The 27,133-nt window shown below is 39.7% G+C and overlaps 1 non-coding gene across 1 annotated transcript; it reads right to left on the bottom strand.

Annotated features, from left to right (window-relative positions):
* Positions 1-20,231: 20,231 nt before the first annotated feature.
* LOC132650249 (small nucleolar RNA SNORA17) lies at positions 20,232-20,360 on the bottom strand. The gene has a single exon (XR_009588629.1). It is a non-coding gene; the product is annotated as a small nucleolar RNA SNORA17 (small nucleolar RNA).
* Positions 20,361-27,133: the final 6,773 nt, after the last annotated feature.

The raw sequence follows: 27,133 nt of genomic DNA on the forward strand, positions 1-27,133 counted from the left end.
TGCAGATATGTTCTTAAACTTAAATGACTCTAAAAACTCGATTAAAAAATTCTTAGACCAGAAAAGCACTTTGTGCAGGGTAGGAGGATACAATATTAACATATGACATACAAAAAATAGTAACATTAGGGTAAATACTTTGAGGCAGAACCATACTATACACAAAAGAGAAGGAACCAGAATATTCGTCAGTGGCTTGGTTCAAGTGTCCCACTACTAACTAGTACTCCAGACATAAAATACTATGTGAGGAAAGAGCAATGTTTGAATTTCTGACCCTTCATCTACCTCCTGAGTATTGAGATTATAGGCATGTGCCAACACATGCAGATTTTTTTTTATGATTTCATTCACTTAACATCTTTGTAGCCCCTTCCCTCCTCCCCTCACAGTCCCATCCTCTCTTCCTTCCTCCTCCCTTTTCCACAGAGGAGATCCTTTTCCCATCATCCACCACAGCTCATCAAGTTGCATCAGGATGAACTTGTCCTCTTCCCCTGTGGCCTGTCAAAGCAGTCCCACCAGCGAAAAGCTAGCAAGTGAGTCTGTGTTTGATGCAGTCCACACTTCCCTTACTAGAGGACCCACTTCAAGCTTAAGCTGCCCATCTGCTGCATTTTTGTAGGGGGTCTAGGTCTAGGTCTAGTTCATTCATGGTCCTTGGTTGGTGCTTCAGTCTCAGCAAACCCCACTGAGCCCTCATTAGTTGGCTCTGTTGTTTTTCTTGTGGAGCTCCTATAACTTCCAGGTCCCCTTTTCTTTCCTCCCAGTATTCCCTATGCCCGTACCATGCTGTTTTTATTACTGTTACTCTATAGTACAGCTTGAGATCAGGGATGGATGTACCTCTACAAGATCATTTATTGTACAGGATTGTTTTAGCTGTTCTGGAGTTTTTTGTTTTTCCATACAAAATTGAGAATTATTCTTTCAAGGTTTGTAAAAAATTGTGTTGGTATTTTGATAGGAATTGCATTGAATCTGTAGATTGCTTTTGGTAGGATGGCCATTTTCACTATGTTAATCTTAGTAATCCAATAGCATGGGAGATCTTTCTAACTTCTGATATCTTCTTCAATTTCTTTCATCAGAGACTTTACTTTTTTTTTCATACAAGTCTTTCACTTGCTTGATTAGAGTCACACCAAGGTGCTGTATGTTATTTGTGGTTATTGTGAAGGGTTGTTGTTTCCCTAATTTCTTTCTCAGCCTGTATGTCTTTGTTATACAGAAGGGCTTCAGAATTTCTTTTGAGTTAATTTTATATTCAGCCACTTTGCTGAAGTTGTTTATCCGCTGAAGCAGTCAAAGAGACCAACAGAGCCAAAATACCTGGGCCCAGGGGGACCTGCAGACACCAATACTCCAACCAAGGACCATGCATAGAGAAGACCTAGACACCCTGCTCAAATAAACCCCATAGGCTGTTCAGTTTCCAAGTGGATACCCTAGTAAGGGGACCAGGGGCTGTCTCTGACATGAACTCAGTGACAGGCTCTTTGATCACTTCGCCCTGTGCAGTACAGCCCTGCCAGGCAACAGAGGAAGATGATGCAGCCACCCTGATGAGACCTGATAGAAGGGGAGGAGGTCCTCCCCTATCAGTGGACTAGGAAAAGGAACATAGGGTAAGAAGAGAGAGGGTAGGTGGGAATGGGAGGAGACAAGGGAGGGGGCTACAGCCAGGATATAAATTGACTAAATTGTAATAGATAGATAGATAGATAGATAGATAGATAGATAGATAGATAGATAGAATCATATTTTAAAAGATATATTAGAAAGACATAGTAACAAAACAACATGGTATTGGCACAAAAATAGAACCACAGACCAATGGAATAAATAAAAGACTCAAACATGAGTACATGAAACTACAGACTTTTCTTATTTGACGAAGAGGTAAAAAACATACTCTAAAGAAAATACATCATCTTCAACAAATAGTTCTGGGAAAACTGAATGGCCATATGTAAAAGAATCATTTTAAAAAAAGACTCCCCATGCCATAAGTCTCAGCATCTGTTTTAAGGCACTGCTGGGTAGATTCTCTCCGAGGACAACTCTGGCAAGCTCCTGTCTGCAAGCTTAGCAAAGTATTGTTCATAGTGTCAGGAGTTGGCACTCTCTGATAGGGTGGATCTTTGTTTGGGCCAGGCATTGACTGGGCATTCTCTCACTCTGTACTGCATATGTTCTATCTTTATCACTGCACAACTCGTATCCAGTTTTGACATACTGCTAGAGACAAAAGTAAGGCTTTTATGCATGCTAGGCACATACTCTGTCAATTGAGCCCAGAGTAACTTCCATTTTTTTTTTTGTTTTCAAAACAGGGCTTTTCTTTGTAACTCTAGCTGTCTTGAACTCATTTTGTAGATAAGACTAGCCTCAAACTCACAGAGATCCATCTGCCTCTGTCTCCCTGAGTGCTGGGATTACAGGTGTAAGCCACCACATCCAACTCAGAATTACTTTTTAAAAATATTATTTTTATTATTTGTAGGTTTATAAGTGATTTACCAGCATGTGTATTTGTGAGGCTTTGAATACTCTGGAAGTGGAATTACAGATGTATTCTGGTCCCAAAACGATTGATAACCATGTTGGCTGAACATTTTTTTTTTTTACTTTTTAAAATTTTATTTATTACCGTTTATTCAATTTGTATCCCAGTTGTAACCCCATCCCCCACCCCCTCCCAATCCTGCCCTTCTTCCCACCTCTTCTTCTATGCCCCTCCCCCAGGCCAATGATAGGGGAGGTCTTCCTCCCCTTCCATCTGATCCTATTCTATCAGGTCTCATCAGGACTGGCTTCTTTGTCTTCCTCTGTGGACTGAAAAGGCTGCTACCCCCCTCAGATGGAGGTGATCAAAGAGCCAGCCCATGAGTTCATGTCAGAGATGGTCCCTGGTCCTATTATTGGGGAACCCTCTTGGATACTGAGCTGTCTTGGGCTACTTCTGTGCAGGGGTTCTAAGTTATCTCCATTCATGGTCCTGGTTTGCAGTATCAGTCTCAGAAAACACCCTGTGCCCATATTTTTTTGGTTCTGTTGCTCCTTTTGTGGAGATCCTGTTCCCTCTGGGTCTTTCTATCTCCACCTTCTTTCACAGGATTCCCTGCACTCTGCCCAAAGTTTGGCTATGCATCTAAGCATATGTTTTGATACCCTGCTGGGTGAAGTCTTTCAGAGGCCTTCTGAGATAAACTCCTGTCCTGATCCCTGTTTTCTCCCTCTCCTGATGTCCATCTCCTTTGCCTTTCTCAATGAAGATTGAGAATCTTATCCAGGGTCCTCCTTCTTGCTTAGCTTCCTTAGGTGTACAGATTTTAGCATGGTTATTCTATATTGTATATCTAATATCTACTTAAAGTAAGTATATACCATGTGTGTTTTTCTGCTTCTGGGATACCACACTCAGGATGATCTTTTCTAGATCCCACTATTTGCCTATTTTGCTTGTGAATTATACCTACCCCTTCCTACTGGGGTTCACTCTGCATTCCATTTTCCCCAGAAAATCTAAAGCAAGGAGTTGCTTATATATTGTTGAGATTCCATTTTAATTTCTTTATTATTATTTTTTATGTTTTATATTAATTACAGTTTATTCACTTTGTATCACAGCTGTAGCTTCCTCCCTCATTCTCTCCCAATGCCACGTTCCCTCCTTCATATCCTCCTACACCCCTCTCCAAGTACACTGATATAGGAGGTCCTCTTACCCTTTCATCTGATGCTAACTTATCAGGTCTCATCGGGAGTGGCTGCATTGTCCTCCTCTGTGGCCTGAAAAGATTGCTCCCCCACTCAGGGGTAGGTGATCAAAGAGCCAGCCACTGAGTTCATCAGGACAGCCCTTGTTCCCCTTACTAAGGAAACCCACTTGGTTACCGAGCTGCCATGGGCTACATCTGAGCAGGGGTTCTATGTTATATCCATAAATGGTCTTTGGTTGGAGTATCAGTCTCAGAAAAGACCCCTGTGCCCAGATTTGTTTAGTTCTGTTGCTCTCCTTGTGGAGCTCCTGTCCTCTCCAGGTCTTATTATCTCCTCCTTCTTTAATAAGATTTTCCTACAATCTGCCCAAAGTTTGGTTATGAGTCCCAGCATCTGCTTTGATGCACTGCTTGGTAGAGTCTTTCAGAGGCCTTCAGTGCTGGCTCCTGTCCTGTTTCCTGTTTTCTCCTTCTTCCAGTGTTCATACCGTTTGTCTTTCAGAACAAAACAACAGCCTACAGATTGAGAAAGGATCTTCACCAACCCTATATCTGACAGAGAGCTAATATCCAGAATACATAAAGAATTCAAGAAGTTAAAAAAGCAACAAATCAAGTAACCCAATTAAAAATGGGGTACAGAGGTGAAATCTCAGTCTCGTTTTGATTTGCATTTCCCTGATGACTAAGGATATTGAGCATGTCTTTAAATGTTTCTCTGCTGTTCTGTATTCCTCTACAGAGGATTCTCTGTTTACCGCTGTACCTCCAGATACAGTGGATACATCTACAAAATATTACCACATCTAAGGCTCAGGAATCATTGCAAAAGAGGGGGCAGAAAACTGTAAGATCCAGAAGATGAGGCAATTTGCTGAGATTGTGTTTCCTAGTAAAATCAGGAGATATACCTGTAAAGAAATCTCACCAAGATGACTGCCCAAACATGAGCAGAAAAGAGATGACAACAGTGAACATGCCAAAGTAGATGGGAGAAACACCCCGAGGCTTAAACTCTACACAAAGAACTACAGACAAGTTAAAAAATGCTGAGAAAGGAAGAAATAGTCTTTCTCAAGGAACAGCATACCAATTAGTTATCCAATACCAAATGGTCAGTCTTGAAAACATTATACATGCTGGGCAGTTTATAGAACATATACATATATGCATGCCATAACAATTATTAAAAAAAGAGGTCATAAATTTGGAAGAGGGTTTGAATGGACAAAAGAAAAAGGAGAAATGACATGATTGTGTTATAACCTCAAAAATAAAAGCAATTTAAAAATTTCTGTAGAATAGAGCTTGCACATCTTCTTTGGGCTTCACTGCTCCACTCCACAATTTTCTCTATTGAATGTTTTTGCTTCATCTTATTATATTTTTTTTTTGTCATTTTTGGCTGTTATCTCTTAGAAACCTGTTCTTTCATAATGAGAGACCCTAGAAAGGGAGTGGATCCAGGAGGGAGGAACTGGAAGGAATAGAGGGAGGGGAAGTTACAATCAGGATGTACTGTATGAGAAATTATAATTTCTTTTTTTTTTATAATTTTTTTTCTTCTCAATGCAGTTTATTCAGGAACCTTGAACAATCTTCTGACCCTGGGGAAAGCCAGCCCACAGCTTAAATAGCCTCTGGGTAGCCAACCCCAGCATGCCACGTGGGCAATGTAGATAGGTCCACATACATGGAAGCAAGCCAGATCCTCAGCCTTAGCCAAATATGGAGTTGTTTGTGACAGAGAGCACTCACCATCGGGAAGGTGGAAGGCGGAAACCAAGAAATTCTAATTTCTAAAAAAGAAAAGACAATAATTCTCATCTACCAACTTCTTGTGTTACAGACCTAATCAATTCTTCATAAGGCCTAACTAACACAATAACTCATAAAATCTTTTTTATTATTTTTATTTTTATTAATTACAGTTTATTCACTTTGTATCCCCCGTACCTCCCTCCCATCTCCCCTCCCAATCCCACCCTCCCTCTTCCTCACCCGTATCCCTCTCCCAGTCCACTGAAAAGGGAAGTCCTCCTCCTCTTCCCTCTGACCCTAGTCTATCAGGCCTCATCAGGAGTGGCTGCATTGTCTTCCTCTGTGGCCTGGTAATGCTGCTCCCCCTTCAGGGGGAGGTGATCAAAGAGCATGTCAGAGACAGTCTCTGTCCCCATAACTGTGGAGGCCATTTGGATACTGAACTGCCATAGGCTACGTCTGTGCAGGGGTTCCAGGCCATCTCCATGAGTGGTCCTTGGCTGGAGTATCAGTTTCAGAAAAGACCCCTGTGCCCAGACTTTTAGATCTGTTGCTGTCCTTGTGGAGCTCCTGTCCTGTCCAGATTTTACTATCTCCCACTTCTTCCATAAGATTCCCATTCTGCCCAAAGTTTGGCTATGAATCTCAGCATCTGCCTCGATACCCAGAAGGGTAGAGCCTTTCAGAGGCCCTCCATGGTAGGCTTCTGTCCCATACCCTGTTTTCTCCCTCCTGTGATGTCCATCCTCTTTGCCTTTCTGAATGGGGATTGAGCATCTTAGCCAGAGTCCTCCTTCCTGATTAGCTTCCTTAGGTGTACAGATTTTAGTATGCTTATCCTATATTATATGTCTAGTATCCACTTATGAGTGAGTATATACCCTGTGTGTCTTTCTGCTTCTTCGATACCTCACTCAGGATGATCTTTTCCAGTTCCCACCATCTACTTGCAAATTTCATGATTTCCTTGTTTGTTTGTTTGTTTTTTATCGTTGAGTAATATTCCATTGTGTAGATGTACCACAATTTCTATATCCATTCCTCAACTGAGGGTCATCTGGGCTGTTTTCAGCTTCTGGTTATTACAAATAAAGCTGTTACAAACATGGTTGAGCAGATGTCATTGTTGTATACTTCAGCATCTTTTGGATATATGCCTAGCAGTGATATAGCTGGATCTTGAGGATCCTAATTGTCTGAGAAAGCATCAGATTGATTTCCAAAGTGGTTGTAAAAATTTACATTCCCACCAGCAATGGAGAAGGGTTCTCCTTTCTCCACATCCTCTCTAGCATGTGTTGTCACTTGAGTTATTCATCTTAGCCATTCTGATGGGTGTAAGATGAAATCTCAGGGTCATTTTGATTTGCATTTCGCTGATGACTAAGGACTTTGAACATTTCCTTAAGTGTTTCTTTGCCATTTGATATTCCTCTATAGAAAATTCTCTGGTTAGCTCTGTACCACATCTTTTAATTGGATTACTTGATTTGTTGCTGTTTAACTTCTTAATGTTCTGTCAATCACATTTTTATTTTATTGTGTATTTTAAAAAATTTTATTATAAGAGAAACTCATGACTATATGTATATATTTGGACTAAAAGAGGATTCTACCTTCCTATTTATATCATATGGGTTATTATTTTCAATGCTTTTGAGATAGATATATATCTATTATTAGCCTTAAATAAAAACAGGAAAACTGACTTTTCAAAGTTAATTAGTTACTATAATGATTATAATTTCTTTGTAATGCATCCGCAAGTTGCCCATATCTAAAGAAGTCTCAGAGTTATCAGCCAAGTTTGATATCCTTTATTTCCATTTTCTTATTCAATTATTTAATTTCTTTCTTTCTTCCTTATTTCTTTCTTTGTAGGGAACATGGCACACATATCACAGTACATTAATAGAGGTCAGAGACTAACCTGTGAGAGTCAGTCCCTCTTCTACCATGTGGGGGTCCAAGGTCCTCAGGCTTTGTAGCAATTGCCTTCTATTTACTGAACCATCTTGCTATCCCAAAATTATTTTTATTTTTAATTTAAATGTGATTATATTAGTGCCCCTCCCCTCTTCCCCCTTCAATCTGTCCAATGTCCTCATCTCATGCACTCTTAATTTTCTGACCTCTTTTTATTTAAATATTGTAGTTACCTGTACCTATTCATCTAGGGGTGAGACCTCAAGAGAATTCCTCCATCCATATTGGCCTGTCAACTGCTACTGTCACTATTCAGGTCTTGTTTAGGCAGCCATATTGTTGAAATTTTATAAGTGTAGTTTCCTCTTACCTTTATTTAAAAGAAAACTCATTTTACAAACTTAAGTTGTAATAGCAATAATTATGTATTCATGCTGTCATGGACTATGGTACTTAGAGTTACTTCTGATTAGATCTGGCAACCCTGTTCATTGCATGAGATTAGTCTGTGAGTTCCATCAGGATCATAGAATTTTATGAAGCAAGTTTAGGAAAGGAAGAAGAAATTCAGAGCATAAAGCATCTAGATGAGAAGAAGTAGAAGTAGTAGGAGACAGTGAAGCAGCTAGCCAAGTAGCTCTAGCAGGATATTCTGTGGTAATTACATTAAAATTACACATGACATGTAGCATTGTTCTATCTCCAGTCTGAGATTTCCCAGGCTCCTTAAAATTGCACCAAGGCCTCACTCAGCAGCCTCACTAGACAGTGTCTGTGGCCCTGTACTTTTATAGGTGTCACTAGCACTGCAAAGCATGAAAAACTACTATAATTGCTGCTTGAACATCACATAAGCTCAGTGTTTGCACACTGCACATGCCACTGTGTCTGGTTCTAGTCCAGCCATTGTACATTCTTACATTCAATGTATTACCCCTGAGTTCAGTCTCTCAGCACAGATTTATGGAAACCTCTTTTTCCCTTCCTCCATGGCCACTTTTATACCTCACCCTCTTACATTCTCATCAGCAACTGCTTGTGATAAGAAGCTCTGAAAACACAAGTCAGAATTTTTCAGATGCTTCGTATTTCACTCACTATAAAAAAAAGTGCTTTGCTCACTTGAAGTCATTGAACTACCTATGCCCTTAGTGAGAAATGGGTTACTTGTCCCACGCACACCGAAGAGCATGTACAGCCTGTGAAAAGTAGCCACCCTTGTCTGTAAATACTGGTAGTGTAAAGTACAATCATCTCAGGCATTTCCTATGTGCTATTGTAGGAACTTTACAGCAATGCCTGTTTGTTTCCTTCCTACCTACTTTTGTCTTGGGAACTAGAGTTGTTAGGGCTGCCTCCTGACTCTTTGTTCCCTACCCAACTTCCCTTTTATGGTCTCCAAGCCATTCATTTGCGTCATGCCTCAGTCACTATGCTCTCTTGCTTACTACCTAAGGAATATAGGGCAGAAATTTTTCCTCAGGCTTCACCTCTCCTTGTTCCTTGTCATGCTGCTTGATGCTGTCCAGAGACTCTTCTGGCCAAGTACTGATTGTTTCCTGGCCTTTTACTGGGCTAAATAACAGTTACCTAGCAGACTTCATAGCCCTTAATCTCACAGACGTAGTCTATGACTTGTGGGTCTCTTAACACTGGCAGAGGTACTCTCAATGACATTCTTCAGAATTCTTGGGCATTTCTGCTCACTTATGAATGAAAAGCTCACTTATGAATACATGGAACTTGAACTTTACAAGAAAGTCAGCAAAATGACTTTCAGTATTGCCTAAGCTTTTATGTCAATCCTTTGCTTGTCAGGACACAGGGTATTTCTACATTTGTCATCTCACTGGATCTTCATGACAACTCAATGAGGTAAATATTTTCTTATCTCAATTATTATTTTAAGTTTTAATTAAATCATGCTTTCAATATGTATCTCAGGTTGGTCTTGATCTTAGGGTTTTCCTTCTTCAGGTCCTGAGTGCTTAGAAAATAGGCACATACCACTATCTGACTTATCTTAATTTTCTATTTGAAAACATTGCCACATGATAACATAAATGACTAACATTTATTGGTATTTGCAATGTTTCAAGCAGGGTTTAAAAACTATTCATATTAACTCATTATTTCCCTCCTAGCAACCCTATGGCCTGCTCGTTACAATTGGTCTCATATTAAAGAGTAGGAAACTGAGACCAAGAAAAGGTAAGGAAACAGCTGAATGTCATGAAGATAGTAAGTGGAAGTAACTTATTTGAACATTGGAAACCTGGCTGCAGAGCCCAAATGTGTGGATAGGTTGCTCCCAGTCACAAAAATCTTTACCTCAGAGCTATACTAGACATGTACCTTTCTCACTCCAAATTCTGTGAAGTTTTTGCTCCATATTTGTTTGTTTATTTATTTATTTATTTACTTACTTATTTATTTATCCAAAAAACATCAGTTAGGAGGTACAATTATTAAGTACTGTGTTCTCTATTCATTGGGTGTGAACTATGATTTATATGGAGCTTAAAGTCTAGAAGGGGACTAGACAAAGAACAAAAACAAAGTCTACCATGATGATTAGGAGTGCACATAATAGCAACAGGCCCTGAAAATTAATATTCTTATTATAAACCATATGTGGTAATGCCATTTCAATCTTTGTTTTGTTTTGTTTTTGAGACAAGGTTTCTCTGTGTAGCCCTGGCTGTCCTGGACTCACTTTGTAGACCAGGTTGGCCTCAGACTCACAGAGAATCCTCCTGCCTCTGCCTCCCCAAGTACTGGCATTACAGGCATGCGCCACTGTGCCCACCTAGTATTTCATTCTTAATAAGTTTCTTTTTAGTTCTTTTGTTATATTTTATTAAAAATCTAGTGATGAGGACTGAAGATACTAATACATATATATCTAAGAGCTTAGAATAATATTCAGAATATAAATAGTAGTTGCTATTATTACATATTTTTCTGTTCTGTATATATGTCATTGGGCTTAACAAGGCCCCAAGCCAGTGTTGGAGGAAAGCAGAGAATACTTTCAAGGAAGAGTAAGCTGAATGATCAACTTGTATGCATGGCCTGGTGGCTTCCAGAATGAGGCAAATGTTTTCTAACTCAGATCCCTGCAACTGAATGGATACGGGTAGTTACTGCTGGTCTGTTTTGAAATGAACTTAATTCTTCAACGGTCTACTGCTCCACTTGGCAGCATTTGCAGTTCATTCTATAACTTCTATGGCCTAGGACAGTGAATTGAGCAAGTTATAGAGCTATTGGTACTTTTGTTATCTTTTATTAAATCTAGTAATAAACTCACAGAGATTATAGCAGTATGTTCAGGCTGTACACAGATCTAAGCCACCTGGGGTCCCAGCATTGAGAGGAGAAGTAGACATGAGCTCCCATCCCTAAGCCAGAAGCTAACTTCAACTGATAACAGCTCCCCTCAAAAATTAGTTTTCTCCAGTGGAATGTCACTGGGCATACAAAGCACACTTAAGGCCAGGCCACATGTCCAGCTGTAGATGGCCAACACAAAACAAACTCATTGTTATTTTTGGAGGGTCTTTTTGTCTCAAATGCTCTGTCTGGGAATTTGTTTTTTTTTTACACACATCTTTTGCTCATATATTGTGGTTTCCAATTTCATTTTTATGGGTTTTCTGTTTGTGTGAATGTGTGTGTCTCAGCATCTGTATGTGTTCCTTGTGTTTTTCTTTTTTTTTCTTTTGGCTCTTTTTTTTTCTGTTCGTTTGTTTTGTCCTATTCTGGTTTGTTTGTTTTTATTTTATTATTATTTTTAGATGCCTGTCCATATTCTAATGAGAAAGAGAAACAAAGAGCATAGATCTGAGTGGATGGTGAAGTGGAGCAGATCAAGAAGGGGTTGGGGGAGAGGAAACCATAATCATTGTATGTAAAACATTTTAAAAATATGTTGGCTATAGGATCCACTCATTACCAAAGTCCTCCTTTATGCTGGCCTTGTTCCTTGTAGCACTTTGCTTCTTTGAAGCCAGCAAGAGTCACTTATCTGGCAAGATTTCTATACAATATAAGATTATCATGGAGTCTCAATACCTTTCAGATATTCAGTTGATCAGAACCAAGTCACAGGTTTCACCCACAGACAAGGGCATGGTATTATGCCAGGGAACTAAACCCAAAAGATGGAGATTTTACCACCTTAAAGTTTGTTTGACAAAGATACCCAAGCTTTATCTGGCTCCAATTCCGGTGGTCTCACCACTAGTGATATATGACATCTATTTCCATTCCTCCCCAATGTGCACATACCATTCCAAGACACATTTGCTGGAAGAGAGTGGAAGAAGGCTAAGAAGCCATCTCTGTTTTTGAACTTGTGTCTTGGGTCACAAGGCCTAGAATCCTTTGAAACAAATGTATGGAAACATATCACATCTTAAGACAGAATGTTGTTAGTGAGAAATTTTTGTAAACTCTGAGCTTACTGATTTTTGTTTTCCAGAAAGAAAAACAAAAGCACATCTTTGCAGTTCAGAAGACTTCACCTTTTATCACGACAAGTTTGAAGTTGCTTACAAAAGCAACAGAAATCATGCTGCTTCTTTTGATTTTGTGGCCAAGTCTCATTATTTCTGTCCTATTTTTTGACTGTCATTGAAGATGTGACCCTAGAGAAAATGGGATACAGAGAGCTCTTTAAACCTCCCAACCAGAGCCCAGTTCTCTCTGTGATAGCTTCTAAAGCTTAGAGAAGCTCTATAGCTCTCTCTTTCTGCAGAGGCCTCTTCTTTGCTGACAATGGGAGCTTCTTAAGCTATTCATTTTCTTTATTTATTCAGTCAGTTAATTTGTTAATTAGTGTTTACTGAAAAATTCTTGTGTAAGACACTGTTTTAGGAATTAGCCATTCCTATTTGAAGGGAACTCACAAGAAAAATGCAGATAAGAAAACAAGAAGAGATCATACAATTGTTTTTTCTGCTTTAAAAAAAATGAAACAAAAACCTAAATTAAAAATTCTGTGCTTGAGGCAAAAAGTAGAATAGTGTCTACCAGAGACTGGGGAAGTACAGGGAGGAGGGATGGAGAGAAAAATGGTCCATGTAGAATGATGTGAGTGGAGGTGTACTCCAAGCTTCTGGGGCTCTTTCTGATTGGATCAAGAAATAGATTTGCTTGCTCAAAATTGCAAACACAAATCTGAGACAAGACAAATGAGTCAAATAGGTGAATCCAGGGAGAGCAGACTTTGTACAAAACTGGAGGGAATAAGTAAACAAGAAAAGTAAAACAACATATGGTTATAATAAAGCATGGTCTGCAAGCTGCTAATTTGTGAGCATAGCTTAGACAAAGGTGATAGTGTTTATGTTGAAATGGAAATAACAATAGTGTTATGATTACTGTTTAGCAAATATTCTTGTAAGGAACCTAAAGGTCTAACTCATTTAATTTACATGCCAGTCTTATTAAGTAGATAAATTTATTAGGCTTGTATGTAGACAAACAAACAAAAATCAGAGCCTAAAGAATTTAGATAAGTTATTTGAGGTCACACAGCCAATAACTACAGCTGAATTTAAATTCAGGCAGCCTGGGTTCAGAGTGGTTGTTCTAAATGTCCATGTCCCCAGTCTCTTCTCAAGATGACTATTTCAAAGATGGCTAGAGAAAAAAAAAAGCTGACCATGCAAAGGAAGCAGCATGTTCAAACCTGACAAGTTTGAGGAGTTTCCAATCACAGTAAAATACAGTATTTCTGGAATAGCAAATGTATGCTTTGGGGTAGTGATTGGCAGGAATGGTAGAATAAGAAAAGTTGATGAAAAATTATTCTAGGTAAGAAAAAACAACAATGTTCTAGTACACAAATGCTTATTTTTTCATTGCTGAGATATATATTAATTCAATATAAAGTGCTAGATATGAGGCATTGTGCTAAGTGCTAAGATAGATCTTGGAACAAAATGTTTGAGGATTTAAAGAAGGGGCATTTTGCTGTCCCTCATGGTGAGGAACACTTCTCAGAAGAGAGTTTGGAATGACCTACATATTAAGCTGCAGGAGAGCTAGCTGGAAAAGGGAAACAGGAGATGGCATTTCAATGAGAAGCAACAGGTTATTTAAAGGCATTTCTGAATCTGAAGTTATTTAAATGGTTGCCTTCTTTTGCTTTCAAGTTTCCCTTGTTCTTTCTCTATTTTGTTTTGTGTGTTTGATCGAGTCTCACTATCTTTCTACAGCTGCTCCTGTACTAACTTGGTTCAGGGAATCATTTTGTCTAAGGCTTTTTCGTGGCTGGGACTGTAGGTGTGCACCAATACTTCTGGCTGTTTACTTTTTTAACATGTAAACTATTTACATGTCATAATGGGAGATAGAAAGCTAGAGAAAAATAAGCGCTGGAATTGCTCCACATTTCTTCATTCTGGTGCAAAGGCAGGGGCAGAGAACCACTCTGTGTTGTTTCATCATAAGAAGGCTAAAACAGTTGGAGAGATGGCTTTGCAGTTGAGAGTACATATTGTTTTCCATTGGACAGAATTTCAGTTCCCAACACACTATTGGGTAGCATAGACAGCCAATAACCCTAGATATCCAATGACCTATTCTGAACTCCATGGACACCTATACTCATAGACACACATACATATAATAAATTTTAATGCATATAATAATTTGAATAACATAAGAAATTTAAAAAATTAAATACATATAATAAATTTTAATAAAACAGAAAGGCAAATGAGATGGACATCAGAAGAAGGAGAAAACAGGGAACAGAACAAGAGCCTATCACAGAGGGCCTCTGAAAAACTCTACCCAGCAGGGTATCAAAACATATGCTGAAATTCATAGTGCAGGGAATCTTATAAAAGAAGGGGGAGATAGTAAGACCTGGAGAAGACAGGAGCTCCATAAGGACAGCAACAACCAAACAAACTGGGCCCAGGGGTCTTTTCTGAGACTGATACTCTATCCAAGGACTTAGACAACCTAGAACCCAACCTCAGACGTAGCCCATGGCAGCTCAGACTCCAAGTGGGTTTTCTAGTAAGAAAACAGGAACTGTCTGTGACATGAACTTAGTGGTTGGCTCTCTGATCACCTTCCTCTGAGAGGGGAGCAGCCTTGCCAGGCCACAGAGGAGGACAATGCAGCCAATCCTGATGAGACCTGATAAGCTAGGGTCAGATGGAAGGGGAGGAGGACCTCCCCTATCAGTGGACTTGGAGAAGGGCATGGGAGGAGATGAGGGAGGGAGAGTGGGATTGGAAGGGAATGAGGGAGGGGGCAACAACTGGGATATAAAATGAATAAACTGTAATTTATACCCATCAGAATGACTAAGATCATTAAAACAAGTGATAGTTCATAGTGCCAAGAATGTGGAGTAAGAGGAACACTTATCCATTGCTGGTGGGAATTAAAACTTGTACACTCACTATGGAAATCAGTAGAGTACCTCAATTCCCAGAAAATTGGGAATTGAGATACCACAAGATTCATCCATACCATTCTTGGGCATGTACCCAAAGACTGCCACCACCCCAGAGACATTTGCTAATCCATATTCCTTGCTGCTCTATTTATAATAACCAGAAATTGAAAACAACCTAGATGCCCCTCAGCAGATGAATGAATAAAGAAAATGTACATTTACATAATGGGATATTACTCATCCATTAAAAATTATTAAATCATGAAATTCACAGGCAAATGGATAGACCTAGAAAATCATCCTGAGTGAGATAACCTGCACTCAGAAAAAGAAATATGCTATGTGTTAATTTACATGTGGATATTAGCTGTGAAGTCAATGATAACCAGGATACAATATGTAGAACCAAGAGTATTGAGTAAGTATAAAGTAAGGGACTAGAGGGAACGTGTATATATCATTAGGAAGGTCAAATAAAATAGTTATGGATGGGTGTTGGATGGCTCTACTGGGAAGATCTGGGGAGAGGAGAGAAAGTAAAGAGAGGGGAGAGAGAATAAGGGAGGGAATATAGGGACCTAATTTAATTTAATAAGGGAGCTAATATTAAGGACCATTTAAGGGGTAATATGGAAATCTAATGCAGTACAGACTTCCTAAACTATATACATATCTGAAGGCAAGCTAAATATAATTACCTAATAATGGGAGAGACCAGGCCCAACGGGCCATCTCTTGTCACCAAATGAAGCTTTCAATCCCAGAATTGGGTTGCATCTAATCTAGTGTTTGTCCAAATGTGTCTCTTAGGAATCCTGAAACCACACAGGCTGTTGCCAAGACTGTATAGATTGCTCTCCACAAACTGACAACAAGGCCCCATTTCTAAAGACAACACTTACAAAACTCATTGAACATAGAGAAGTTGAACTGGTGCTGACATAGAGCCTTTACCCCTACATTCTAGTGTCTTTGGTACAGGAAGTTATTCTGCATGCTACCAAAAGAGAAATATAATTATGAATCCAGCCACAAAGGCTTGGCTCAATAATGGTGTCCTGCCTGCAAGATATTCTAGCATAACGGTGACATGAAACTTGGAATAACCAACCAATATATGATTTAACTGAAGGCCCACTCCACAAAATTAAAACCACACCTGACACTTCAAGAACATGAGATTAGATAGCCCAGGGACCTAGTGTAAAGCTAAATGCTACTGATCTTTTTATTTTTTTTAAGTATCAATAAAATGATTTCTAGAAATAGTTTGCTATACTCATAGACCAGTATCTTGTTCAACATCAACGGAAAAGCTTCCTCCTTGAGCAGATGAGAATAAACACAAAGAGCCACAGTCAGGCATTATGCACAGAGTGAGAGACCTTGGAACATTCAGCCCTAAACACTCTGTCTCTATCAAATCCCTCCCCTCTGGGCTCAAGGAGCCCTGTGGAAGAAGAAGTGAAAAGAATGTAAGAGCCAGAGGAATGGAGAACACAAAGAAAACGAGGCCCTCTAAATCAACATGTTCAAAGCACAGCTTGCATTCACATAAACTGAAGCAGCATGCACAAGGCCTGCACAGGCCTGTGGATATATTATGGCTTCCAGATTACTGTGTAAACAAGTGGGTCTCTTGTTTCATGAGCCTCCTCCTCTTGGGTTCTTTTGGTTTGTGTATTTCATCTAATTCTAAAGTGTGTTAGTTTTGTACTCTTCTGTTTTATTTTTTTTAAATAAAATGGATAATTACCTTAAAGCAAACTCGCAAAAGAATCCTTCATCTGAACTCGTAAGTGCTTGACCTTAGAGATCATTCTTGAGTGATATATGCAAATGAGCTTTGTTGAGGCTGTTCTGTAAGTATCATCATGTCCACATATTGTTTAAATAATAGATATTGGAACAGCAAGGCAATATCCTACTTTGCCTCCATATTCATTCTCTCCCTTCCTCTTCCCTTCTTTCCTCCCTCCTTCCATCCCTTGTGTGTGTGCATGTGCATATGCATGTGTGTATGTGACTGTGTGGGTGTGTTGTATGTGCACATGTGCCTGCAGGTACCTGTGCATGCTCTAAGGGCACAAGAGGATATTAGTGGCCTCCTCCAGCACTCTTCACTTCATTCCCTTGGGACACAGGGTCTCTTACAGAACCTGGAAATGTGCTGGCAGCATGTGAGCCCCAAGGATCCTCCTGTTTGTAAACCCTATAGTACTGGGGTTACAGGTGCATGGAGCTACATCCTTCTTTGTACATAAGTGCTGGGAATTTGAACTCATTTCCCTGAGCTTGCCCAGAAAGCACTTTTACACAACGATAGATGTTCTCTGCTCTTCTAGTTATATTTTCTTAGTGGGAATGCTCTTGGTTGTAGGTATTATGACACTTAGGGAGGGGGAAAGCAGCTTGGAATCCTACTGCTAATGTATATACTTCATCATTAGTTTATGTTGTCGCCTCTGTCCTCTGCACAGTCTGGAGTCTGCAGTCTGGAGTCAATATCCTAATCTTCCTTGGGATAAATGATGTTAGTGTCTGGTAGGCTGTATGAGTGTAAAGTATTGTGGTAAGCCAGGAGTAGACCTTTTAACTACTTATTCAACCAATCCGTATTTAGCCTCTTCTTTTCAACCTCATGGTATTGCCAGTTTCTGGCCTATTCTGGGTTTTTAGATCTTAATTGGCTTGCACCATGCTAGTATCCTACTCTGAAGGTATTTCAAGTTTTCCATGTTATATGCTAAATTAGTTTGCTCCTCTACCTGCTCTCTGTCTTTAGCAGATGTGCCAAACCTGCTGCCCGCTATCTCCCCAACTCCAGTCTTTTTTTTTTTTTTTTGCAGCTTATACTTTAAAACCCTGTCTTGAAACAAAACAAAAATAAACAAAAGAAAACAAACAACTACTGAGCCTAGGAATGGTAGCTTGTAGAGCATGTGTCTAAAAGAGAACTCTAAGTTCAATCCCCAGTGCCCCCACTTTGTCCCCAAATGAGAGTGGTGTTAATTTTCAGGATTTAGGTTACAAATAAGTGTTTTCACTTACTTCTAGTTTGTAATTGGCTCCAAATTAGTTTCAAGACTCCCACAAATACTCAGTTTTGTTTTGTTTTTACAATATTTAGTTCATTATGTGGAAGGTAAAAGTGAACGAAGAATTTGATTATTGAATTTGACAGCTGGAGATGTAGCTGTGTGAGTGTTTGCCTAGCAAACCAGAAGCAACCAAAAAATAATAACAATAATAATCTGATTTCAAATGAAAGCTTTAAATTTTCTTTTAAGGTGACTCAATATCAATAAGATATGCTGTGATGACAAGGAAGAGTGACCTAGAAGAAGAATAGGTTGAAGACTGTGAACAGAGGAGGAAATGTTTCCTGTTTGTTTTTTAGCTACATGTGAGGCCAGCTGTCCCATGTCCACCCTCTCGGGGCTGCCTCACCCATAACCCCCACATCCCAGGCCAGTTCTACTATGAGCCCAGGTGAAGTGCTCTGATGACCTCGGGGCCAGCTCTCCCAGCAAGGAGTGAGAAGGGGCCATCTCTTCCTTGGCCATGTCTGGTCTACACTTGTATTCAAAAGGTAATTTATAAGAATATAGGCAGTAGCATTGGAGAATTTAGTTCTTTTTTAAGTTTATTTTTTGACTTTTTGCCCCTATAAATGGTTCTTTGTGAACTTCACATCATGCACTCCAATCCCATTCATTTCCCCTCATACCTGTTCTCTGTCCTTACAATCCCCCTCCCAACAGAGAAAAAGAATCTCATTGTGGAAACTGTAGTGTGTCACAGTGTGTCCCACAGTATACCCATTTTGTCCACACTTCTTTGTTTACAAATGTTTATCACAATGACTCCTTGGTCTGGTATGAGGCCTCTGGCTTCTGCTACTCCATCAGTATTGGAAACTCACTGGGACTCCTCTCAGATATCTTGTTGTTACCCTGTGTCATGGAGAGCCTGTAGTTTTGGATCTATAAGACGGACTCCTTCACGTATTCCAACAGTTCATTGATGGGGTCGATGTTGGGGTGGGCCAATTTAATGCTGTCGATCTGTGCTTAAGAGGTTTATGAGATGATCAGATGGCCAAATCTCACACTCCATTGCCCTCAGGGTAGATTCACCAGCAACCCCAGCCCCCCCCCCCCCACACACACTTGCACTCTCTCTACCTCCACAACCAGGGTGAGCTCTAACCTGCTGCCCTGGCAAGCTGCAGGGTCTGCTATTCCAAGTGCTTCACCAGGTGAAAGGCAAGGAAAGCTCTCCTTCTCTAAGGACTGCAGGGCTAGCTCTCCTGCCTGCTGTAAATGGCAAGGGCCTGGGAGGGCATTTCTCCCTTGCACATGCTGCTGTACCTAAGAAAATTTTTGGGGCCAGCTCTCACATGCTCATACCCTCAGTGCCGGCTCACCAACAACCTCACATCCAGGTCCAGTTCTACTATGCTGAGCGGATGAGGGTCAAGGTCTGCTCTCCTGTTCTGATGACCCTGGGACCAGCTCTTCTGCCTAATGGCAGGTATGTGTAAAAGGGGGAGAAGGAGCAACTCTCCTTTGCTCATGTCACTGCACAGCAGAAAAATGTCAGGGCTGGCTCTCCCAAGCTCACAACCTCAGCTCTTCTGTGATGCTTAGGCAAGGTTCAGGACTCACTGTCCCAAGTGCTGCAGCTGAGAAGGGACAGAGCCAACCCTCCTGCTTTCATGCCTCCAGGGCCAGCTCTCCCACAGTGTCAAGGTGTGTGTGTGGAGGGGGGCAGCTCTGTAGAGCTCCCCGACACCAACATGCCCCTGGACACCAGCCCAGACCAGGGATGTCCACCTGGCCTTTGGTGGTAACAGACTCCTGCTGCTAGAGAATCACAGACTCAGACATGACTACCAGCGGCAGCACAGGTCAAGACCCCACGATTGTCTCAGACAGCATCACTGACTACTAATCAGGCTTTTCCTCACTACCCCTAAGTCTTCAGTTCTGCCTCTCTTCATTGTGTCCATATCCTTTTGTTTCTTTTTATCTTCCATTTCTCCACCACTTACTTGCTCCTCTTAGTGGCTCTCAGGGTCTCTGAGTGTCTCAGATTGTCTCAGGAAAAGTCTCAGGAATATTATGCACTGCTTGTGCATCATGGTGCCAGACAAGGGTCATCTCTGGCATGGTCTGTCTTCCTATTCCTGTGTGGCACCAGACTGGTGGTCATCTCAGGCTAACTTCCTATCTAGGCCTCATGGCACTAGTTTGGTGGTCACCTCAAGCTCATTCCCACCTGCAACCTACAGTCCCAAGTGGGAATCTTCTAGTGTCTATCTTGTTCCTCATCCTAGGAGTCTATCTGTGCCAGACTGGTGGTCTTCTCAGGCTTTATTTTTTCCGTGGAATGTTAGATTACTAATCATTAGGATGTTCATACGTCAGAACACTGAGAGACATAGCTTCTCTCCTCTATGCTGTCTACTGATGCACATGTGACATAGCAGTCATACCTGCAATATCTATAGGCACAGGAAAATGTAAACTTTTACTAAGAAGACGAGTTAGCAGTGCTATTTTTGTGATAAGTAATATATTTGACTAAAGTTCAACATATTTAAATAAATCGAATAGTTTTATATATTTAGGAGGCCTAGAAATCAAAGCCTTGAAAAAATTCTGTGTCTAGTGAGTCTTTCATTTTTATAAAAATTTTTATAAAATTTTTATAAAAATGAAAGATAATGAAATTTGGGATAACTGAAAAGGATTTTGCAATTTGATACTTCATGAAACTGCAAACACTTAAATATAGTTTAATAAAATAATTAACTAAACACATAAAATTAAGTAATGAGTCAGAATAGTGTACAAATATATTTTGAACTTGTACTATGTTAGATGTGGTGGCTCATAAAATATGAAGTCATACTGCTTTGTACCACAGAAATGTATGAATGAGTCATGTAGATTACAACGGTAGAAGAGAGCATTTACCAGTTTTATTTTTTCATCACAATACTTAGACAAAGATGATGTTGTTTTAGTCTTTTGTCAGATATACCTGTTCTAGCTCAGGGGTGTGACTGACTTTTCAAGGTTTTTAGTGTAAGTTAAATTATAGTAGTGTTAGCTTTGACATGGGAATGTAATTATTTTTATTACCAAATAAATACATAGTTGCAAAAACAAAAGAAAAATAAAAAAGAATGAAATTGATATAATTCACCAATATTCACTTCCTTTTTACTGTGATACTACATGAGTATTAGCTTTCTTTGCATCATGTGAAGTTGCCTGTGGCCATGTGACTTCCCTTAGCCAATTGAATATGAATAGAAATAACAAATATCATTTTAAGAGATCATGGGTTGTCAGTTTTTTTTTCACAATTACCAGACAAAATCCCAAGTAGTAATATCTTTTCTCTCCTTGGTTTGTTTCAAAATTAGACCTACTGGAATTCTCCACTCACCAGCAATTACTCTGTGAAATAAGTAAAAAATATATTCTTGGGGACGACAAAGAATGAAAAACTCAAGTGATAATACATGTTGGAGAGGTTGTGGAGAAAGGGGAACCCTCCTCCACTGCTGGTGGGAATGTAAACTTGTACAACCACTCTGGAAATCAATTTGGCGCTTTCTCAGAAAAATAGGAATAGCGCTTCCTCAAGATCCAGCTATACCACTCCTAGGCATATATCCAAAAGATTCTCAAGTACACAATAAGGACATTTGCTCAACCATATTTATAGCAGCTTTATTTGTAATAACCAGAAGCTGGAAACAGCCCAGATGCCCCTCAACTGAAGAATGGATGCAGAAATTGTGGTACATCTAAACAATGGAGTATTACTCAGCAATGAAAAATAAGGAAATCATGAAATTTGCAGGTAAATGGTGGGACCTGGAAAGGATCATCCTGAGTGAGCTGTCCCAGAAGCAGAAAGACACACACGGTATATACTCACTCATATAGACTTATAGGATAAACCTACTAAAATCTGTACATCTAAATAAATTAATCAAGAGAGAGGACCTTGACTAAAACACTCAATCCCCATCCCGAAAGGCAATGAAGATGGACATCAGAAGAAGAAGAAAACAGGAAACAAGTTAGGAACCTGCCACAGAGGGTCTCTGAAAGCCTCTGTCCTGCAGACTATCAAAGCAGATGCTGAGACTTTATGGCCAACTGTTGGGCAGAGTGAATGGAATCTTATGTAAGAAGTGGGAAATAGAAAGAGCTGGAGAGGACAGGAACTCCACAAGGAGAGCAACAGAACCAGAAAATTTGAACACAGAGGTCTTCCCAGAGACTCATACTCCAACCAAGTACCAGGCATGGAGATAACCTAGAACCCCTGCGCAGATGTAGCCCATGGCAGTTTAGTGTCTAAGTGGGTTATATAGTAATGGGAAGAGGGACTGCCTCTGACATAATCTGATTGGCCTGCTCTTTGATCACCTCCCCCTGAGGGGGAAGCAGTCTTACCAGGCCACAGAAGATGGCAATGCAGCCACTTCTGATGTGATCTGATAGACTAAGATCAGAAGGAAGGAGAGGAGGACCTCCCCTATCAGTGGACTTGGGGAGGGGCATGGGTGAAGAAGGGGGAGGGAGGGTGGGATCGGGGGGATACAAAGTGAATAAAGTGTAAAAAATAAAATAAAATAAATATTCTTTCATTATTTAATCACTCAAATTCTTAGGTCACTTCAACAGAAATTATTATAATCTCATTAATAAAACATATGTGTGATGTAAGATAATGTTATATTCCCTGTGGATTTGAAGACTGAGGATATGGTAGGAGTATTTCATAAATTTTGATGTTCTGGTGTTTGGAATAAGAATGGCCTCACAGACTCACATATTTGAATACTTGAATACCCAGTTAGTGGAACTTTGGAGGAAAGGTTATAAGGCATGAGAAAATAAGGAGAAAATGACTCACTTAGGGTGGCCTTTGGTGTTTAAAAAGCTCACAACATTCCATGTTAGTTTTCTAGCTGCTTTGTTGGTATTGCCTCAACAAATAAAGACACAGCCACTGCCCTAGCACCATGACTTCCTGCTGCTGTCATGTTCCCCACCATGATGGTCATGGGCTCACTCTCTAAAACTGTATGCCTCCAGTAAATGCTTTCTTCTATTGTTTTGGCTAAGATACTTTGACACATCAGTGGAAAAGTAATTAAGAGAGAGAGATTATATATCTATGCAATGTGTTATTATTTGCCAAGTAGTGAATCTAAATTCATGTCGTATTAAGTATGTTGTAATGGAATATCATTGTCAAGATAGGAATAGAAATTTTAGAATAAATCTCATATACATATATATGTGTGTGTGTGTGTGTGTGTGTGTGTGAGAGAGAGAGAGAGAGAGAGAGAGAGAGAGAGAGAGAGAGATTTATTAAAATGACTTACAGGCTATGTTCCAACAATGGCTCCCTATGAATAAGTCAAGAATCCATTAGTTGTTCAGTCTGCAAGGTGGGATGTCTCAGCCGATCTTCAGTATATGTAAGAATCCCAAATAAAAAGGATCTAATTCCAGTGAAGGAATGGACTTGATAGTGAGAGGGAGAACAAGTAGGCAAAGACAGTGCAGGCTTACTTCTTCTATGTACTTTATATAGGCTTCCAGCAGAAAGTGTAACCCAGATTAGAGGTGGATCTTCCCACCTCAATCCCCTGAATTAGAAGTGCATCTTCCCATTTCAAATTATTTAATCAAGGAAACAAAGGTGTGCCCAGCTATTTTGGGGGTTTAGTTAATTCCAAATATAGTCAATTAGATGACCAAAATAGGCATCATGAGGGTAAAGGCTATATAAATTTCAAGTATTGGTTTAGAAAACTCAGCAGAAATATGAACCTGTCAGATGTGGGGGGGGGGGGGGGAAGGTGTGAAGAAAGTCAAATCAGTGATCAGTTAGTGGTAAAGTTGAAACATGAAATCCAATGAATGCAACATTAATCTATGTGGGCATCTGTGATGGTTAATATTATCAGTTTGACGGGATCTAGAATAACAAACAAAAAAAGGATTTAGGAGACAAAGCTCTGGGCATATCTCTGAGGGACTTTCTAGATGGGAGCAATTGTAGTGGGAATATCCAACCTATGTATGGGAAGCACAGTTCCATATGGTGGGGGACTCTGGGTTGGATAAAAAAAGACAAGCCAGACGAGCACCAGCATTCATCTCTATCTGCTTCCTTACTGTGGACGCAATATGACCAGCTGTCTCGTGTTCTTGCTACTATGACTTCCTAGCCATAATAGACTACACCCACTAGCTGGGAGCCAAACTAAGTCCTTCCTTCCTTAGGTTGCTTTTGATGGGTATTTTTGTTTCAGCAAACAAAAGTAGTTAAGACTATACTGTACTCTGCTTAAGCTGTCATTGCAAAATATCATGGAAGGGATTGCCTAAACAATAAAATTTTTATTCAGTTCTGGAGGCTGGAAAGTCTAAGATAAAAGTTTGGACTTGTGTTGAAACCTTATTTTTCTGACTTCTAGATGGCTACCTTATTTCTGTGTCCCCAAGTGAATGGAAGAAGAGTGAGAGAGATATGTTAATGCTTATCTTCTTTCTTAATGACAAAAGTGTGAGGTGTTGATTGTTTATACATGTAATTTCAACATTTTTGAAGCTGAAGTCAGAGGATTGCCATGAGTTCAAGAATATTCTGGGCTATATAGTGAGTTCCAGCAAGCAAGGACTAGAGTGAGAGTTTCATAACAGTGTATGATGGTCTCATTTAACGTTACACACTTCCTTAAATTAGGCTCTAATGCAGCATGTAGCAGGCTAGAGCATCAACCAAGAACTTAGCAGGCACAATTTCGCCTGTAGCATTTTGCTAGTGGACTCTAAAATTTATTTCCTTTTAGCAAGACAAACAATTTTTTCTACCCCAGAAGCACCCAAACCCTAAACTCATTCCAGTGTCAACTCTAAATTTGAAAATACTAAGTCTCATCTTGAGATACAATTGATGCTCAGGCAAAACCTTTCCTGAGAACCTGAGAACCTGTGGAGCCAGACAATCAATGTGACCCTAAAACAGAATGAAGTGCAGGTATCAGATATACATTCCCATTTCAAAGGGAAGAGAGAAACAAAACAAAACAAAAAAGGAAGTGACAAATTTAATTACACCTCAAAATTCAAGAATTCTTTTGGGATCTGGGACATCCTTTAGTGGTAGAACACTTGCTTGCCCAATATAGTTAAGAATCTGTCCCATCAGTAACACTACAGAAAGAAGTAGCTCTTTGGCTTTATATCCTGGGGTGGCGGCTCCTTCTCCATCGCTGAGGCTAGGAACTGGCAGGAATCTTAAACATGAGCTGACAGTCCAAAACAAAGAGGACCTTATATCTCTGAATTGTCTCTGAGATCATTGTTTCATATTTTTTAACAATATTGTACATTTACATCCATGGATCTCTGGTCTGCTCTTGTAGTCTCTAAGAATCTGGATAACATGCCTTCATGTTGCTTCATATTGTTTTGTCCTCTCTATTCCCAGCTCCATTCCTGGTTTCTGTTAAAAATGTCCAAAAATGGCAATCATAATCTCTTTAGCAAGTATTCAGTGGCCCACACCTTTAGTGTTTTGTTCATAATTATCTTTCTCATTTTTTCTGTAATATGAATACACTGAATATATTTCCAAATCTCCAAATTATGGTGGCTTTTGTTTACTAATTCTTCTTCACTTTACCTCTATTCTTTCATATTCTACTATAAGCCATAAGGAAGGCACAAGCCATACCTTTAATATTTTGCTTAGAAATATTCTTTTTTAAAATTTTATTTATTTTTTATTCTTCATTAATTACACCTTATTCACTTTGTATTCACCCTATGGTTCCCTCCCTCATCCCAGCCCAATCCCTCCCTTCCTCCCCCCTCTGCACGTATGCCCCTCCCCAAGTCCACTGATAGGGAAGGTCTTCTTTTCCTTCCTTCTGATCCTAGTCAATTAGGTCTCATCAGGAGTGGCTGCATTGTCTTCTTCTGTGGCCTGGTAATGCTGCTCCCCCCTCAGGGGGAGGTAATTAAAGAGCAGGTTAAGCCAGTTTTTAAATGCTGATCACATACAAGGGAAGAGCCAAAGACTAGAGGTAGAGATGGCTTGAGGCACTATCCCTCAGAGGAGTGACCTTCAGCATCTTTTTCGAGGTTGGTGGACTAAGATCAGAAGGAAGGAGAGGAGGACCTCCCCTATCAGTGGACTTAGGGAGAGGCATGCATGAAGAAAGGGGAAGGAGGGTGGGATTGGGAAGGGAGGAGGGAGGGGCTTATGGGGGGATACAAGTGATTAAAGTGTAATTAATAATAAAAAATAAATAAATATAAAAAATCACCAAAATATTTTCTTTTTAATAGCCACATTTGCTCATCATTTACAAGTTATATTTTACACCAAACACTAGAAGATGATTTAGCCAAATCTTATGCTGTGTACAGTTTATTTTTTCTAGTTTCTAAAATCTTAATTGTGTTGATGCCTTTACTAGCATAATATTTTAATGTACCATTTTCTAAAATTAACCTCAGAATTTTATCATTAGTCCAGACACCAATTTCAAAGCTGCTTCCAAACATGGAAAAATCTAGCTCAACTAGAATCTTTATCCCTACTAGTGATCATACTGTTGGAAGGTTGCTGTGCACACTACTAGAGGAGAAGAGTAGTCATCATTCTCACCAAGCAAAGCTATGATCCCTGCAAGCTACAACACTGACCTGCCTAGCAAGATATGTACAATGGTGCAATAGTGACATGAAGTGTTATGGTAATACTCAACCACTTGTTGAATGGCTTAACGGAACAATCCAAGAGATAGAACCCATACCTGACAGTCAAAAAGGAGAAACTTGGGACAGATAAGTAAGTAATGGATCCTAGGTGAAATGTACTATTATTATTCTGCTAAATTAATATAGTAATAAAATGACACCTAATGACATATTGCTATATGATCAGTATGATTAATATCAATCAGTACTTTGCTCAGCCCTCACTACAGAAACTTCTTTCAGGAGATGACAATTGACACACAGACCTAAAAGTTGACAAACTGCAAAGAGTGAGAGACTAAAGAATTTTAAGCTCTAAATGGTATGTCTTTATCACACCCTTCCTCTCAGTGGTCAGGGATCTATGTGGAAGAGGGGTAAAAAGTTTGAAAAAGCCAAGAGTGGTGGATGAAGACAAAGAAATAGTATTTTCCTGGGAAGATGAGTTAATAGAGACTATGACAGCATGGACAAGACAC

Source organism: Meriones unguiculatus, chromosome X (genome assembly GCF_030254825.1).
Source record: "Meriones unguiculatus strain TT.TT164.6M chromosome X, Bangor_MerUng_6.1, whole genome shotgun sequence".
NCBI lineage: Eukaryota > Metazoa > Chordata > Mammalia > Rodentia > Muridae > Meriones > Meriones unguiculatus.